The 17,503-nt window shown below is 39.6% G+C and overlaps 1 protein-coding gene and 1 long non-coding RNA gene across 2 annotated transcripts in view; both read right to left on the bottom strand.

The window, feature by feature from the left end:
• pparab (peroxisome proliferator-activated receptor alpha b) overlaps positions 1–365 on the bottom strand; it is a 31,973-nt gene extending 31,608 nt beyond the window's left edge. The window contains exon 1 of the mRNA XM_066669076.1: positions 117–365. The gene's annotated coding sequence lies outside the window, so the exon portion shown is untranslated. The remainder of the gene's footprint in view (positions 1–116) is intronic.
• Positions 366–8,296: 7,931 nt separating this feature from the next.
• The window catches only part of LOC136695681 (uncharacterized), a 13,128-nt gene continuing 3,921 nt past the window's right edge, over positions 8,297–17,503 (bottom strand). The window contains exons 2-4 of the long non-coding RNA XR_010802332.1: positions 16,794–16,882; positions 9,769–9,877; positions 8,297–8,857 (exon numbers count right to left, since the gene is read on the bottom strand). This is a non-coding gene — a long non-coding RNA (uncharacterized lncRNA). The remainder of the gene's footprint in view (positions 8,858–9,768; positions 9,878–16,793; positions 16,883–17,503) is intronic.

The raw sequence follows: 17,503 nt of genomic DNA, 5'->3' as shown, positions 1-17,503 counted from the left end.
CACAAACACAGAGAGAGACAGAGAAAGGGGGGTGGGTTCGGGGAGTACACAGGCCTGTAGTGTCTGCAGTAGTTGTGAAGCAGAGACAGTGAGAGTGAATGAAGAGCTGTGTGTACCTCTGTTGTGGCGGAGGAGTATGAGCCGCGGCGGCAAGAGCATGTCTCCTCGGAGCGGGACCCGGGGCTTCAGCACGAGAGAGAGAGAAAGGGAGAGAGAGAGACGGAGGGGGAGAGAAACAGTGGGGGAGTAGAGGACGAGCTCACAGATGCCGGAGCGTAGGAACACCGTCTATTTTCCTCCTCTCTCTTCGTCCTTGTTTGTGTGGGGCAGCCGCTGTCAAACTCCCCTTCAGCCCTCAGCGCCGCCTCCCCCCCAGCGGAAACACGTCACAGCCACAGCACACACCCCCTGACACACCTATGGCTTCAGCCAATAGGAGCGCTCCGTGTCCCCCGCGCGCTCACGACGCCCCCTAACACAGACCACCAGCAGGACATGGACGATGCTGTTTAAACTTTGTGCCTGAGTCCTCCTGAAATACACGTTGCTTTAAGGTAGGGTGATACATCGGTAAATCCAGTCTTTGGTCACATGTAAACAAAAGGGCAGTGTTCCAAATTACTCCATGTTCCCTACTGCAACTCATAGGTTATCCGTAGCATTTGTCTAGTGCCAATATCCCCACCATTTGCAATATCACTTCCCTGGTGCAGGTAAACAACCAATCTCTGATAAAGCCTTTAAAAAAAGAGTCTTAAATTGTCTTAAATATAGACAAAACGGAAAGTAGTTGCTAGTTGGCCCCATTGTCATTTTTGTATTTTTTTTTTATTTATCAGGCAAGTAATGAAGAACATTTCTTTACAGTGGCAGCCTGGAAAGAAACAAAAGCTATTTGAGTGGCTTCAGTTTTGGCACTCCTCAACTGTTCATCCACACCCTTAACTCCTCTAGACAGGCAGTGAGTACTGATAAAGAGGTTGATGATGATGGTGAATCTGAAGAGGAGTGTGAGTCAGTTTTCATGTAAAGTTGAATGTCATTAGCATAGCAATGAAATTAGATTCCATATTTACTACTGACAAAGTCAAGTGGGAGCATGCATAAAATGAAAAGCATGAGGCCAAGGACTGACCTCTGGGGCACTCCACATGTCATACTGTGAGTCCGGGATGTTGTATTTCTAAAGGAAATATACTCAGTTCTGTTAGTGAGATATTACTGGATCCACATTAGAGCAGTGTCACAGAGTCCAGTGGTTTGACATAACTGGTTGAGGAGTATTCCATGATCAACTGTATCAAATGTAGCTAATAAATCACGGAGGATGAGGAGAGAAGGTAAGCCTGCATCAGCTGCCATCATTTGTGACCCTAACCAAAGCTGTTTCTGTGCTGTGAGCAGAATGGAATCCAGACTGAGGTTATTGTGTTTAAGGTGGTCCTGGAGGTGGACAGCAACAACTTTTTCCAAAACTTTGCAAAAACTTCATGGTGAAGAGTAGGTCTTTTGAGATGTGGTCTGATGTTATGTCAGTTTTTAGAGTAGATTGTACATGGCCAGCCTGGTGAGAAAGGTTTATTAGAGTTGTGATTGGAGGACTTATAGTAAGTAAGTTTGCTTTAACCAGAGCTGTAGGAAATGGGTCCAGGGCACAGGTAGAGGGTTTCATCCTCCTGATAATGTCTACAACTTGCTGTGAGACCTCTGAGAAACAGTTAAGGGGTTGGGAGACCTCAAACTGGGAATAAGTAGTCTGCACAGACAAACTGATGGAGTTAGAAAGCTCTGCACGAATTGAGTAAAAAAAAATTACACTACATAGTTTCACCATTAAACTATTATTATACTATGAATTATACTGTTACACCAGACCAGACTTAGTACCTCCAGCATCTATCTATTTGGGAAATAAAAATGTTAAGAAGCTATATTCTTTGTGGGATTCTATTAATAAAAAAATACAATGATAAAATTTGAGGGGTTCAGTAGTACACATACTGCTGGTACAATACAATAAACTATTGAGGATTATATTAATTATTATATTATATATAACTGAATCAACTGAACTAAATCATGGTTTGAAGGCTTTTTGATGAATTTATGGTACTCTGGATGCATCTTTTTAAACATAAAAAAACTATTTTGCACTCTGAAATGAACCTGAATTGAAATGGTAAATAAAGATGATAAAGCCAGGCTAGAGCTTGGTGGCACAGTAATAGAGGGACAGAAAAACAAGGCCATGTTACAGGAACAAACTGCTTTATATTGCCTTGGTGCAATGAGGTTAAATGTTTCATGACATTAACTCAGCCAATTCCAAATTGCAATGAAATTAATCACAGAGTTTGTATTTAGTGGCCACCACCCTTCTTCCCACACATCCAACTGTCTGACGAATTCAGCTATAGCCCAAAACCCACCTCATCCAGATCCAGCTACAGAACACCCACTAGAACCTCTGATCAATGGAAGCAGATGTATGAGTGCTAGACCTAAACATTATAGAAAGTTGCGTCTCCAAGAATCATTTTTAATTATATGTGAGAGATGGTGTGTGAGAGGGTGAGGGTTGGAGGACAAGGCAGATGTTTGGTCAGACAGTGCCCAGCCAGTACAACCTTGGAAGGGACCCAGGGACACATAACTCATTTGGGCCAGAACATGTATCTATTGCTTCAGTCCCTCCAAATACAAAAAGAGCTGCAGCCAGTCAGACAACACTGAGTCAGAGCCATGGGAGCAGACAGGAGGAGGACCAACTGACCACTCACATAAAGCATAGCTGAATTTCTCTCTCTCTCTCACTCACACACACACACACACACACACACACCAGGCTTTGTGATTTAAAAAATATACTAGAAATTAAGTAAATATTTTGAGGCATCCACAAAAAATTAAACTATCCATTATGACTCTCACCTTAACAAGTATCTACAGGTCATACATTAAATTAAATACTAAAACATAAAATTACATTAACTCCCCAACATCTAGGCACTTTATTAAGTATCTATAAATTACTAGGTTCAGGTTTAGAGGTAGAAATTTTAATGGGGACACATATAAACTTTGCAACTAGGGTATTTCTGCAAAGACTCTGCACTTCAAGGGTGATTCACACGAATCCTGTGTGTGTGTATATGTGTGTGTGTGTGTGTGAGAGAGAGAGAGAGAGAGAGCGAGAGAGAGAACACATTAACCAGCAGATGTCGCTGTTTAGAGTCTGATGAAACAAAGCAGCATCCTCTTGTAAAAACAGCTGAAACTGCGTAAAACAATATTACTGCAGAACGTTCTTTTTGTGAATTCTATTCTCATTAAGTAAAAGTAACAATAAAGCTGAGAAACAACTGAACGGGAGGTGTCTCAGTAGAGACATGGAGATCAAGTGGACACTGACTCTGGGGTGGAGAGTGGAGCTCCAGTGGCTCCTGACCAGCTGCTGCGTTCCTGGCCCTGCTCCTCAGACCACGTGACGCAGTAAAGCCCTTTAGCTCCCTGACTCTGCTGGAACTGCTCCAGACCTGTGAGCACAGCCTCCACCATTTCCCCAAAGACAAGGAACACAAGGACATCAGCACTGAGTTACAACACACACCCAGAAATCTGCTCTTCTGCTCCTCTCCCCTTCCACCATCTCCCCTGGGCAGTGTCAGCAGGGGCTTCCAAACTTAATTCTGCAGGATTTCTCAACTGTGAAGTAGATTTCTTCAAGCACAGGGTCTTTGCAACAAAAGGGCATTTTTTCAGTGTGCAGCAAGAGTAATACATATAAAATGCATATAAACAGGCAAAATACAGCTCTTTTAATTTTACAAAAAGAAAGTCACACACATTAGTAGTTGATGAGTGTTGAATCACAAATCCAACACGTCCTGAAAATAATATATGGTGCAATATCACTACAGAACACACAGTTCCACCGCATTATGTGGAGCAACTCATGTGCCACTACTCTAAAGCCTCCCGTTACATTTCATGATTTCTGTAGATGTCCGTGTCCACATCATAAACGAGTGATGGTCATAGGTCCAGGAAGAGGATCCAGACCGCTGTGATTTGGAATCACTTTAAAGCAGCGGTTCTCAAACTGTGGTACGTGAAGCATCCTGAGGTGATATGCCAGAGGACATCTGAAAATGTACTACATTTACTGAAAAATCTGTACACAACTGGTGAGGAACTCTGTTAACCACTTCCCAAAGTGACGACACAACCAAGATGAAGTACTGTAAAAAAAAATAGTGGCTGAGCCAGATCTGATTTTAAAGCTCAGTGATCTAGTCTCTAGGCCAGGCTCAGCTCTTTCACTAAAAAAAAAGGTTTGTTTGTGTGTGTCCCTATGATATGAATCATCTGTGGTACTTGTAGCTATAGTTTGATAATGGATGGTGCCTGTTCTAAAAATTTGAGAACCAATATTTTATAGAAACATTTATGGGTTCCATTTGACACTTGTTACATCAGATGAGTCCAGTCAAGTCGGCACAGTAGTGTTGCTGTGCCACAGCTCCAGGGTTCTGGGTCTATATCTGTGAGGAGTTTGGTGTGTTCTCCCTGTGTCTGTGTTGGTCTCCTCCCACAGTCAAAAAAATAAAAAACATGTTGCTAAGTGGATTGGTTAGTCAAAAGTCCATGTCCTGCGATGGACTGGATCCGTGTCCAATATGCGTTTCTGCCCTGGGCCCAGTGATTCTGGGTAGGCTCCGGACCCAGCGCAGTCCTGAACGGGATCATGTTTTACAGAAAACAAATGAATGAGCCCAGCCAACAGCCAACTTTAAAACATTCTTAAAAGTTGCAAGGCTGTTAGTCTTTCCTCACAGTGTCATGTTCTAAACAACACAGGACCCTGAAAATATATATTCCCTGAAAGTCATTTCTGCAAAACACTTCAGTGGACCAAAATATAAATGTTAAGAGGACATCCTTTATAATCTTTAAAGACCCATTTCAGAGAGAATGTTTTTGTTTTCCACTGTTAGCATGTTCATGTGCTGTTATAAGTTAAAATACATATCATGCTCTAAATAAGCTAGTTCAGATCTTTAGAGTTTTTTTACACCACACACACATAAGGAACCTGTCGACTTGTGGGGGATTTCCAGATGCAGGCAAGTGGTGGAGGGGGGGAAGTGAAGACAGAAGCAGTGACTAATTATATTTACCTATAAAATTACACATACTAATATACATATCGTTACTGTCCAATTAAAAACACGTATTTCCCAAAATAGTGATTTTAGAGGAGAAGTAAAAACCTTCTTAACTTTCAGTGGAAGTCAATGTAAATACTAGTAATTTTATTCCAAGTCATTTTTGGAGCATTTGGTCCATTCATGAAATTCACACAATGTGAAGGACAGCTGCAGTCACGATACACATATCCACATACTGAGTGAAGGTGGAAGCTTATATTCTACATACTGCTCTATGCAGTATCTACGTGTGTTTTTGGACTGTGGGAGGAAACCGGAGCAAACCCACGCGGACATGGGGAGAACACACCACACTCCTCACAGACAGTCACCCGGAGCGGGAATCGAACCCACTTTTCTTGGACATAGCATCTAAATATTTAACATGGATGAAGATATACTTTTTTAGGTCCTAACTGATATCTGGAGAGGACTTGAAAAGAATCCAGGGTTTGTTTTTGAGTAAAAGCAAAAGTAATATATGCATAATGCAACCCGTTATATATGTATCAGCAAAAAAGTTTGGACATGTTTTACCTAATACGAAATCAGCCTACACCCTTGAGACGTTTTTGAATCACTGACACAAATATTTAGAAACAATGCATGGCAAATATGTAGTTGTGTATTAACTAATAATTTCATTATCATGTCAATAATCAGGTCATTACATTTCCAGGACAATGCATTACAAGACTCAGTGGCCTGTTCTGTTCCTTAGGTGTACAGAACACCAAATGGTGTTCTAGGAGTTCTCACATGGCTTGGTGTGGCTCATGTTGATGGTATGCACTGGCTGAACAGATGCGCGCGTGCACACACACACACACACACACACACACATGCACTCGTAAGTCGACACAGATAGAACAATATCTTTGAAATGTAAAGTGCATTACAAATAAAATGTATTATTATTATTATTAATTTATCAGTATCGAGTTAAACATGACCTTCTGCTATTTGGCTCTCGGGACTTCTTTGTTGCACGGACCACCAGGTGGCAGCATTAGTCATGATTTGTAAACTGAGAGACCATGTCTCATGATTATTACACTAATAATAAATAATAACAACACTGACTTGCTACCGTCTTATTTTAGACCCTATCTCACATCTTGTATTATGAGATATGAAGTCGTAACAACTCAATATCTAACAGTTTTGACTATTCTTGAATGTATATGTCCAATTAGAAAGTTTCTCATAACTGCAAACTTGTACCTCATAGTTGTAAGAAACCTTCTAAATGGCTTTGTAAATTTATTTCTAAAAGTGGAAATCGACAAATATAACGTTATACGTAAAATAATACACACACACACACACATATATATATATATATATATATATATATGTACTGTGCAATTATTCTAAAAATGAAACATTGAAAAATATTGAAACATAAAAATCATGCTTTTAACCTCATTGCACAGCAGTACAACAAATCTGGACTCTGTGTTTAACCCTTCCGTGGCAGTGGAAACACACACACACACACACACACACTCGTGATTAGGAGCAGAGAACATAAACCTATCCCAAGTGGCGGACAGGAACCTCAGTGCTTGGGGAGTAGTAGGGGGTTAGGTGCCATGCTCATGGGCACATTGCTGAGGAAAGAGAAAGCTCTGTTCTTTCAGTCTCTCACCCCATGTGGATCAAATGAAAGACCTTTCGGTCCCAAGCCCACTTCTTAGCCTTTAGGACACAGCTGCCTCGTGAGACGTCTACAGATGTACTGATACCAATTCCCCCTCCTGGAACTGAGAACTGATCCTCGAGATATTCTGATATCTTTACACCAAATGGTGTACTGTGCTTGAATGAATGAAAATTAAAAGATGGATGTCTTCACTTTAGAATGGTATCTGGGCTACCAAAAAATAAATAAATTATATATAATAATAAGGATAAATACATAAATAGCAGTACTGTTTTTGTATCTGATATACAGATGCCTTTCCCTGTGATACAGTCCTGTCGTGTTTTGTAAATGATATGTTTATTACGACTGAATTTAAGTCTGAAACGACCTCACAACCACAGTCACAAAAGTAACTCATCACTCCAGAGAACACGGTTCCACTGCTCCATAGCATAGTTCTAGGGGTTATGACACTTGTTACACATGAATGTTTGCCCTTGAGACCTAATACAAAACCTTTTTCTATTCACATTCCAGTAAACATTGAAAATGTCAGCCTTCAGAGAATAAAGTCCTGCTGGGATATGATGTATGCAAACTACCGTAACAACAGACCCGCACATCCTTCCTAAAATGTAAACGTAGGCAGTGAATAGACATGACCATGATGGTGGGAGATTAATGATTGACTGTTGGTTGGGTGAGTTGAACAGGAGTGTGCAGTGAAGGTATTCTTCATCTGGATTACTCATTCACCAGCAGCACAGCACCTGCTGGTTTGAATCTCAGCGACTTTCCAGAGGGATGTTTTTTGAACAGACACTGTCCAGACGTTTTTCAGATCTTCTACACTTTCACTGACCTCAGGATTTGAGGTTACAGGAGATTTGAACAGCAGAGTTCACTATATTACAGTACAGTCTTTCGGAGTGATCTAAGATTCCAAGTGAAGCAGAATGAGACAAACACACCTGCTTAAACAACCCATTGGGAGTTCTTGGTGAATTTTGTTGAAGGTTGAAGTTTTGGTCCAGAGAGCTGGTGGCACTCAAGTCAGCTGATGTGTACCTGCTGTGCTTCAGGGCCTTTGTCCTTGAGCAAGATTCTTTCTCCCAACTTACCGCATGATCTATTTAAATGGATGTTTGCGTCAATGACATTCCCTTGTGACCTGGGCAAAAAACTCTGCATATGAACAGTATAATTTTGGAATTATACAGGAAAATATAAAGATACATTGTTTTCTTACATTTCTAAACTTCTCAGGCATATGATGAGACAGGCAGACAGTTTGTACATACAAACTTTCTCTAAGAACTGATGGAAAAATGTAACTCTGTTGCTGTAAAAGCTGTGTGCATTTGACGGAAATATGCCCAAATGTATTTCATGCCTTCATCTGTTGATTTAATCTCTCTCTCTCTCTCTCTCTCTCTCTCTCAGCTGCCTTTGTTAGTTGGTTAGTAAATTATATGATCAATATAATGGGGCAAAGTGAAATGAGTCAACAAAATGTTTTATTATTGGCTTGCAGTATAAACAGATGAATTAAAATCGGAATCATCTTTATACAATCGTTATAATCATTTTTGATGGGCAACAACACGTTTAGAAAATGCTTCCTACTTATCATGTGGTGAAGAGACGCACAATATCTATGTTATGTCAACAGTCTCACAATAAAAATAAGCAATCTAGACAAAATATTAAATGATAAACAATGGCAGGTATCATGGTAAAAATCCCAACATTAATTAGATCTTACTTGTCAGAACTGCCCAAAACTGTAAGCAATCAATCACTTATATACAAACACATAAATTAAGTCTTTCAAATACCTGAACATCCTGGCTGCTGGAAAAACATAATGTGTGAGTGGCTCCCCCTGCTGGTGATCAGGTGTTGTATCGCTGCCCTCCAGGGAAGGCAGTAGGTTGTATAGTTATCTCCTGATGGGGCAAAATAACTACCCTGAAACCACACAACCTACTACCTCACCCTGTACGAACATCAGGAACCGCCCCATAGGGAGAATAGGAGGAGGCTGGATGAGTGCATATGTACTTCACAACTTTATCACACCTGTATTATATAAAGGTATATAACATTTATTGTACATATGAAAAGGGAGTTCAGATTTTCAAGAAAATACATTTCATATAATTTATTAAAGAATTTGTACAAAGTGTTGCAGCAAAACTATTCATTTAAACCCCCAAAGACAAACAAGATTGAAAGTGAGGAGTAAAGAATTTTTTGACACATTAAAAAAAATTTGAATTCATCAGTGAAACATGAAGGCGTTTGCAGAATATCCATTCACTTTCGTTGTCCATTTTCTCCTGTAAGTACCAAACGGATGTTAAGAGAGCAACTGTTGAAACAAGCTGATAAAGCCACGGTACCAGATTCTAGAGAATTCATGCATAACAATGAAGAGCAAAAGAGAAAAAAAAAGCCAGCACTGCAGTGTACAACCACAGGGAAGAGGAGATATAAAGACATACTGGATGGCCAAGCAATTCACGGAAGGCAAACTAAGTAAGAATAAAATTCAGTCCAACTCTGTGTCACAACCACAGCCTTCACTTCAGTGGTTTCCCATCTCCAGAGCCGTTGTGCATGGCGATGATATTATAGCCACTTCAGGAAAGACAGTAAGTTGTATAGTTATCTGACAGGAAGGGTATGACCCTAAAACTATACAACCTACTACCTCACCCCAAAGGACAGTGTGATGCACTGCAGAGCTGCTACTGGTCCATGTGAAGCCGAAAATAGGACTGAATCATTTGTACAGTGCATACAAAATCAGACAAAAAAGTATGAAGATCAGTAGCATTGGGAACATAGAATTGCCAGTAAATGTATATAACTGCATTTAAACTTCCTTGACTCAATCTTACTTACCTATGAATACAGTACCTGAGGTACAAGGAACTTCATCAAACAGATTGTTTCTTCTGTTGAAACAGCAGCTATTAATTAATCCATCTGTGTATAAGGTTCTAGCCTTACCCTGCAATTATAAAAACAAACAAACAAAAAAGACAAAATCAGACCCAAAATAAGAACTTCGTTATGGACTAAAGCACATATTCAGATATTAGATTTGATTTTTATGGGTTTGTCTCAATCTGTTTATTTTCAACATAGCAAAGCCCCTGTAATGACATCAAGTTGTAAAATTTGAGGGGATGTTCCTTGTTGGAAGGGAAGGATGGCAGAATATCTGCTGTTGCTATGCAACATATTTGTGAATCCACTTGGTCAGGTGACAAATCAACCACTCGCTGGTGATTCAAAACACAGTTACAGAATACATGCATGTAATACACTGTATGTATTTTTAGAATAGTACACAGTAACAGATATGTATGAAGAAGAATGTTATATATCACACTTATCAAGTGTGATTTTACAGCGGTTTAACAGAGGATCCTGTCTGATGAGTTGAGCAGAGCATGGACGATAGGCAGGTAATATCTATTTCTCTGTCAAAATTAATCTTTCTTCTTTGCATATCTTGATGCAAGAAGTTGTACATATTGCACAGAAATGACCCTCTATTCCCAGGATTAGGTGCTATATGGTAAACAATAAAAACACAAACCAGAATATGCACAACATTATGCATAGTTTAAGAAGCACTGATTGTGGTCTCTTGCAAATGGCAAACTACTAAAGTCTGTTATTTGCAACTAATCAATATTTTTAAATAGTTTTGTAGTGATGCATTGGTATGTTTCTTAGTGATACTTATCTGTCCAAATGGACATACACCAATCAGCCATAAGATTAAACCAATCTGCATAATAATGTGTAGGGGCTTATTTTGCCACCACAACAACCTTGCCCTAAAAAGGCAAGCAGTCCACAAAACCTCTTAAGGTTTCCTGTGGTGTGTGGTACCACAATGTAGGCAGCAGTTCAATAAGTTGTGAGGCCTCTATGGATCCAACTTGGTCTTCCAGCACATCCACAGATGCTCAATCAGACTGAGATCTGGGAAATTGTGAGGCCAAGTCAACACACTCAACTCTTCACTATGCTGCTCAAACAATTGCTTAACAGTTTTTGCAGCATGGTAAGGCTCATTATCCTACTGAAAGAGGCCATTAGGGAATATTGTTGCAATGAAGGAGTGTACATCATCAACAAAAATGTTGGCAAGTAGGTGGCAAGTGTCAAAGTAACATCCACATGAATGCCAAGACCTAAGGATTCCCAGTTTGCCTTATTCTCATGATGCATCCTGTTGTCATCTCCTCCTCAGGTTAGCCAGAGCCCCCCCCCCCCCCCCCACACACACACACCTATGCATGAATACATGCAGCTCTCCACATGATGTAAAAAATACAGTTTGTGCTACAGTAGCTCTTTCTTCACACTTCATGTACATCGCTCTGCCTTGGGCACAGATCCTTACGCCTGCTCATTATTCCTGCTTTCAACACATCAACCTCAAGAACTGGCTCATGTCTTGCTGCCAAATATATCCCACACCAGGTGTCACAGTAATGAGACAGTCAGTATTATTCAATTCACCTGTCAGCGGTTTTAATGTTGTGGGTGATATGTTGTGATAATATCGTGGTGTATATCTCAATAAAAACACACAAACAAATCAAGGAGTTGCATTTTGGTGCTGTCTTACAAAATTATTATAATTACTATTATTCATATTCTGTTTTTTGCTTTTACCAGTTTTTTAATTACAGTACATTTTCACAACAAACGAATTGAGAGAAATGACATAAAAGGACTGAAACCTATTTGTAAAATGGTTTGGGTAAAATCATTCTGTTTTAAAATGATTTAAAGAAATTTTGTTAAGAACAGAACTGAACAATATGCCGTACTCCTCAGATGAAACGCCCCTTTAATGTGCCCCTTGGACATGTTATGATTGTCCACTGAAGGGGCCAGAGTGCAAATGGGAGAAATCCAGACGGCGGTTTGAAAGCAGTGGAAGCTAAATACGGAGCCCGAGGGTGCTGTGGCCCCAGGTTAACGGGCATAGGCCTGAAACAACTATTTATACATGATGGAGGCTCCAGTTACACATGTGCAAGGCTGGCCTGGGTGAACAGTGGGGTGGTGGGGGGTGGGGATATTGCTCTGAGACAGACACCATGACCTCCCCATCACCTCTGCAGCTGATACAGGACTTGAGTGAGGGTGAGCACATCTAATACACCTAACATATACAGAAGTTACTGATTTACAAAAGTGGAAAAATGTGGAGGCAAGAAATCTAACACATGGATTACCAGCATGTACCAACACAAACACAGATGTACTGCAGATTAATTTTATTGCACACAAACTAGGTTAATAATGTCTCATATATGAGTTGCAAAAGCATCACCCTATGAGTGAATAATCACAACAATCCATTCTCCAGTTATCAGCTAAACATAAGGCTCATAAAGGCTCCAACATTCCCAGAAGACATTTCTGAGAATCTACACTCACATGATGTCAATTAACAGTGACATAAGGCTTAAAGTACCTCGCTGAAGGTTAGAGTAACAGTAGCAGAAAGTTACCTGCTGGGATCAAACCCATGACCTCTTGATTCATAGCCAGCCTTACACCATTAAGACTGAAAAAATGTAATTTATTTTTAAAATACAATTATTCCAACGGATATTATATCAGAAATCAGAGATAACAGACATGCACCAGAGCCTTGTCCTTACCCTTAAATCGGCAAAAAAAAAACAACAAGCTGGATTTCCATATGCTAAATTACGAAAGCATTTCCCCTATCAAAACACAGAACCAGACAGCATGACCAAACCTATTTATCATGAAACTGGCTGAGAAATTATAGTAAACTATAGTAGAGTTCAGGGCTTCATGCATTTTGTAATGCCCCAGAGGTTGACACAGGGGAGGGTCTGCTGGGGTGAGCTTCAATGGGCAGGCTTTGAATTTGACTGCAGACTTCAAAGAACTGAGGAATGCATAGCAGCCAGCCATCAATGAGCACTGGATGAGTCTTTCCTCAATCCAGTTACATTACGTTGCCTGGGCATATCGAGAGGAGACAGAATATGGCTTAGCTCACAACCACAAAGTTACATTGTTCACAATACGGCACATCCACATCCCTTTCAAATCGCTAAAGCACTGTGGTATTGTCATTAAGTACAATACCAAATAGTGCCGGACAAGATTTGATTGTGATCTTAATGATCTCTGCTATGTTAGCATACATTGTTTTCCAAAGCGGAAATGTCTGTGGCTCAATCAGAATCTATGAACCTGTTTTCTGCTCACGTTGGCCAAATTGAACCTGTTAGTGCCAGTGTTTTCTCAGTGCCTGATTGGTGACACAATATGAAAACGCCCATCAATGACAAGCCAAGTACAGTTATTGAGCATTTCTCCACTCAGCTTCTGACTCATTCTCCTGCATTCATTCAGGGGGACCAGCTGCATCCTGTTTTCAATTCAGAATGCTAACACTTGCCAATATCACCTATGGACCTAACTCTAATTTATCACTTTTAAAGTTTCCAATCAGTGAAGCGCTCTGACTTTCGCTCTGTAGTCTTTAAAATGTTTGACTACATCAGGTCAGACACCACAACACTGAGTAATTTGTAAACAATTTTTAGGTCCTTTGGATCCGACACAGTGAAATGTGTTAATCTGTAGAACTTGTCTTATTTAAAGAGACCCAGAGCAGTGGTGTGTGCTGTAGTAGCAGCCGGCACGCTATGATGGAGTCTTTCTCGCTGGCTGACGGAGATGACCTGTCAGGCCTGACGCATTCTCGAACCCAGTGCACTGATTGTGCCCCTCTGTGATTGGGAGACAGAAATGCATCTGTTGCTAGGCTATTAATAGAGCTTTTTCAAATGCTTTGACCCTGTTCGAAGGTCCACAGTAGACCCAGAGGATATCTAACATTAAGCAGTGCATTAGCAACCGAGATTATTACAGATCTGATTATGTCCAGTGAGCAATTAATAAACTCCTGACAACGTTTGTTTAGCTAAGTATTAGTTATTATAAGACATATAACTAGGAACTAGGAAATGTCCCTTCTTTTGAATTTCAGTGGAAAATTACGTTCACTGAAACTTGCCTCACCTTTAAGGTTTGCTTGAGCCGTTTTCCCTTACATATGCGGATGCATCACATTGTGATATCTCATGCCATGCAGTGACGCCATCTGCTCCTTGGAACTGTAACCATGCTCAGACCTGTGGGAGAGGGACTCAACACTGTCCTATTTGATAGCTCCACGCTCTGGAGGTCTGTGCGCTCACTGTGGCCGTATATGAGGTGGTGAGGAAATATGTGTGTAGTGGGCACGGTTATGCAATGTGGTTCCCAATACTTTCTCATAAACACAATATGGATGGTGTTGTGTGCCAAGCAAGATGCAGCCTAAAGAAAAGGAGATGAGTTGTTCCATGTTTACTGTATGTAAGCTAATCTGTATGCCTTCATATGGACCTGTACCGAAAAGGTTCTGATGTGTATCTAGGCTAGGGGAAAGAAAACAAAACAACAACAACATAAAAACTTTGCTAAACTTAGAAAAAACATAAGCTGTACAGTATGACAATTTTAGCACTGGCTATCTGAATAGATTTCCAGGGAACTTGTCTTGCTAAATACATTATTAGCAAGTGCTGTCAGAGGCTCTGGTAGCATGACCAGACAGTAGAACTGTCTCTGGGCTGTTTCCACCATCTGGCTGAGTAACCAAATGCCAGGCATGTGCAGAATTCCAGAGGAGCTAGCATACAGCAGCATGCGGGATAGCAAAGCTACTGTGCCAGTCGCTTATGCACTGTAAGCAGGTTGTATTCCTAGCCAAGCGGCTGGGGGGACATAGGGTGGGGTGGCAGGGGGTTCAGAACTATTGCAGAACCCTGCCAGTATTTTTTGCACAAGTGGAAAACAACAGTTTATGGCATTGGCCCAAGGTCAGAGCTTTGAGGAGTGGAGCTGGGAAGGGTCCAGGGCAGTGCAAAGCTGCTTGTTTATATGCAGTCAGTCGGCAACAATTAAGCTGCTTAATAAGAAAAGGAGAATTCTGTACTTCACTCCTTCATCTAACTATCCAGCCCTATCTCTGAGCCTAGCAGTGCTTAATCTCATCCTTCGTTCCCTCACTGCCATACTTGACCACTCTGTGTTCACCTGGCAACTCTGGCTAATGCACAAAATGAGTGCAGAAGAGTCTCTAGGCAGAAAGAAAGTCGGCCATTTTGTTGATGCTTTAGGCACAGAAATGGATGCGAGAGGGAAGAGAATGAGGGTTGGACTCTGGAGGAGTCCAAGTCTGTTTATATTCTTTTAAACAAGCATAAGCGCTTGACTTTATCTCCAAGCCAGGCAAGATGTACTGGAATCTACTTTTAACAGAGAGATTAAACTAAATAGTCCAAAAAATGTGCATAATGATGAGAAACAATGCTTTTAATGACTTGACAAATGAACTATTACTGTACCACATGAAATATGTGTGTCTCTGTGAGTGGGTATGGAGTGTGTGGGTGAAAATATTGGCTGAAAGGACACACTTGCAGTTCATCATCATGACTAAATATGCCATAATGTGCCCACACTGGTTACTCCAGAGTAGTGAGGGCTCTTCTTCATGACTAAGCGCATGACTAATTACTCGTCCCCATTTAGTTCTGTTATTGAAGAGAAGCAATAGGGACTGTTACATGTATTGGAAAAGCAGGGCATTTTGAAAACTAATTTTCACATTTAGGAAAATACCCATATCCAAGCTTACAAGTATGAGCTTTTTTTAACCACATAAAGCCTCAGTATAAAAAAATGAGATGAAACCCACTATGCTACCAAACCATCATAATGTCTGTTCATTCAGAAATGCATTCCTTTCCTCATTCTTGCATTCATTCCTTAGTTTACTATATGACATGAATATGCACAGAGAAATACCACTTACAAAGCATCAGGACATCCAACATGGTTGGTTCTATGTCCTGTTTTATGGCTCCATAAAAGTTTTATGGCTCCCTAAATTTTTTTATATATTGTGCATTGCTCTAGGTCCCTACATAAAGATATTTGGGGTTCTTCAAATGTATTAATTAGACAGACCCCGAGTGGTCCTAAATGTTAGACCTTTTATTCATCACAACAAAGCATAATAAAAAACATCTTATATAATAACAAAACTAAGGTTAAAAATATTAAAACTGCACATGCCAGCCTTTATTTAGCATAATTTAATTGTATCATTATTATAGTGTGTGGATTTACTTGTGCTAAATTTTGTAACTAAATATGAAGGATAACATTCCCTAGTTTACACGTCCTGCTGAATCTTCATTCTTTTAAAAGATTAGAATGCTCTGTTAGTAAAGATGCACCTACTGAGGTATGAGTACAGAACGTCACCGTCGCTTAATAATGGTTTCCTTTGAAAAAAGTCCTTTTCCAACTTTTTCTTTAATATTGCACAAGCAACATTCTCAACAAGTCCAATGGTTTGGAGCATTACAAAAATGTCTGGATTTGGTCATTTCCCTGTGGCAATTAACCTCAACAATTTGACTAGCAGGAAAAACCCTGCAAAAAAAGGAGATGATGGCAAATCCCACCACTTCACTTCTCTCTGGCTCTTTCATGTGATGCAAGAAACTGACTGACAGTCTTTAAAACATGTTCTCACTTCTGTAACAGGCAAATGAACTTGACCTCATCTTGACCCAAGTCTATATTGTTGAGTCTAGTCTACACATAGGGTGTTCCATTGATAATATTTAAACAACACCATTAACATAAGTATCACACCTATTTTTCTGATACATTTCCAGAGAATTTGCAACAAATCCTTTTGATCAAATCATTTAAAATTATGCTGTTTTTTTTTTTTTTTTTTGTTAGTTTTTTTTTAAATCAAATTTAAAGAGTGATGGTGCTCTTGCCTCTCTCCTGTGTTTAGTTTGGAGCTGCCTCTTTCCTCAGAGTGGCAAAGCTTCAGTAGTCAGTGTGTGCCAGAAAGCTTTCAGTCCACCTAAAAAAAGAAAAAAAGAAAAAAGACAACAAAATGAAATATTACTTTTCATCTCATTAATTTTTAATGTATAATTCTATTACAAATTCAGGTGTTAATGATTAATAATTTGAAGCATGACTAGTTTTTTTTTTACCTGAAGATATACAAGCTAAGGGAATTGTCTGTTTAATTGAACAAAAATATCCAAACGTAAAATTTAAAACATCCGGTAGCATTCACCATTTACATATCAGCTTTGTCTTTTATACATCGTAAACTCTTAATATAAGATTGCATATTACTAAAACATACAAAGTAGCTAAAAATTCAATATTTTTTGTAAAAATAACAGTAGTAGATACTTATTTTCTTATATATCCTTATACAGTTGAAAAAGTGCCAAATCTCTCTAAAAAAAAAAAAAGAGAGAGTACAAAATAGAAATCATTTTTAATTTCCAAAATTCCTCCTGAACTGCATGTTACATTGAGAGCATATTACTGCAGTTTAATGTTAAGGATTAAATCTTTGATACAATGTTCACAATGATAATGAAGCCACAAAAATTAATTAAGAACATACATAACACTGCTGACCAAATTTAAGCAGAAAACTACCAATAACAACCAACAAAATAAT

The sequence above is a fragment of the Hoplias malabaricus genome, chromosome 4, assembly GCF_029633855.1.
Source record: "Hoplias malabaricus isolate fHopMal1 chromosome 4, fHopMal1.hap1, whole genome shotgun sequence".
Lineage (NCBI taxonomy): Eukaryota > Metazoa > Chordata > Actinopteri > Characiformes > Erythrinidae > Hoplias > Hoplias malabaricus.
This window is presented reverse-complemented; position numbering and strand designations above follow the sequence as displayed.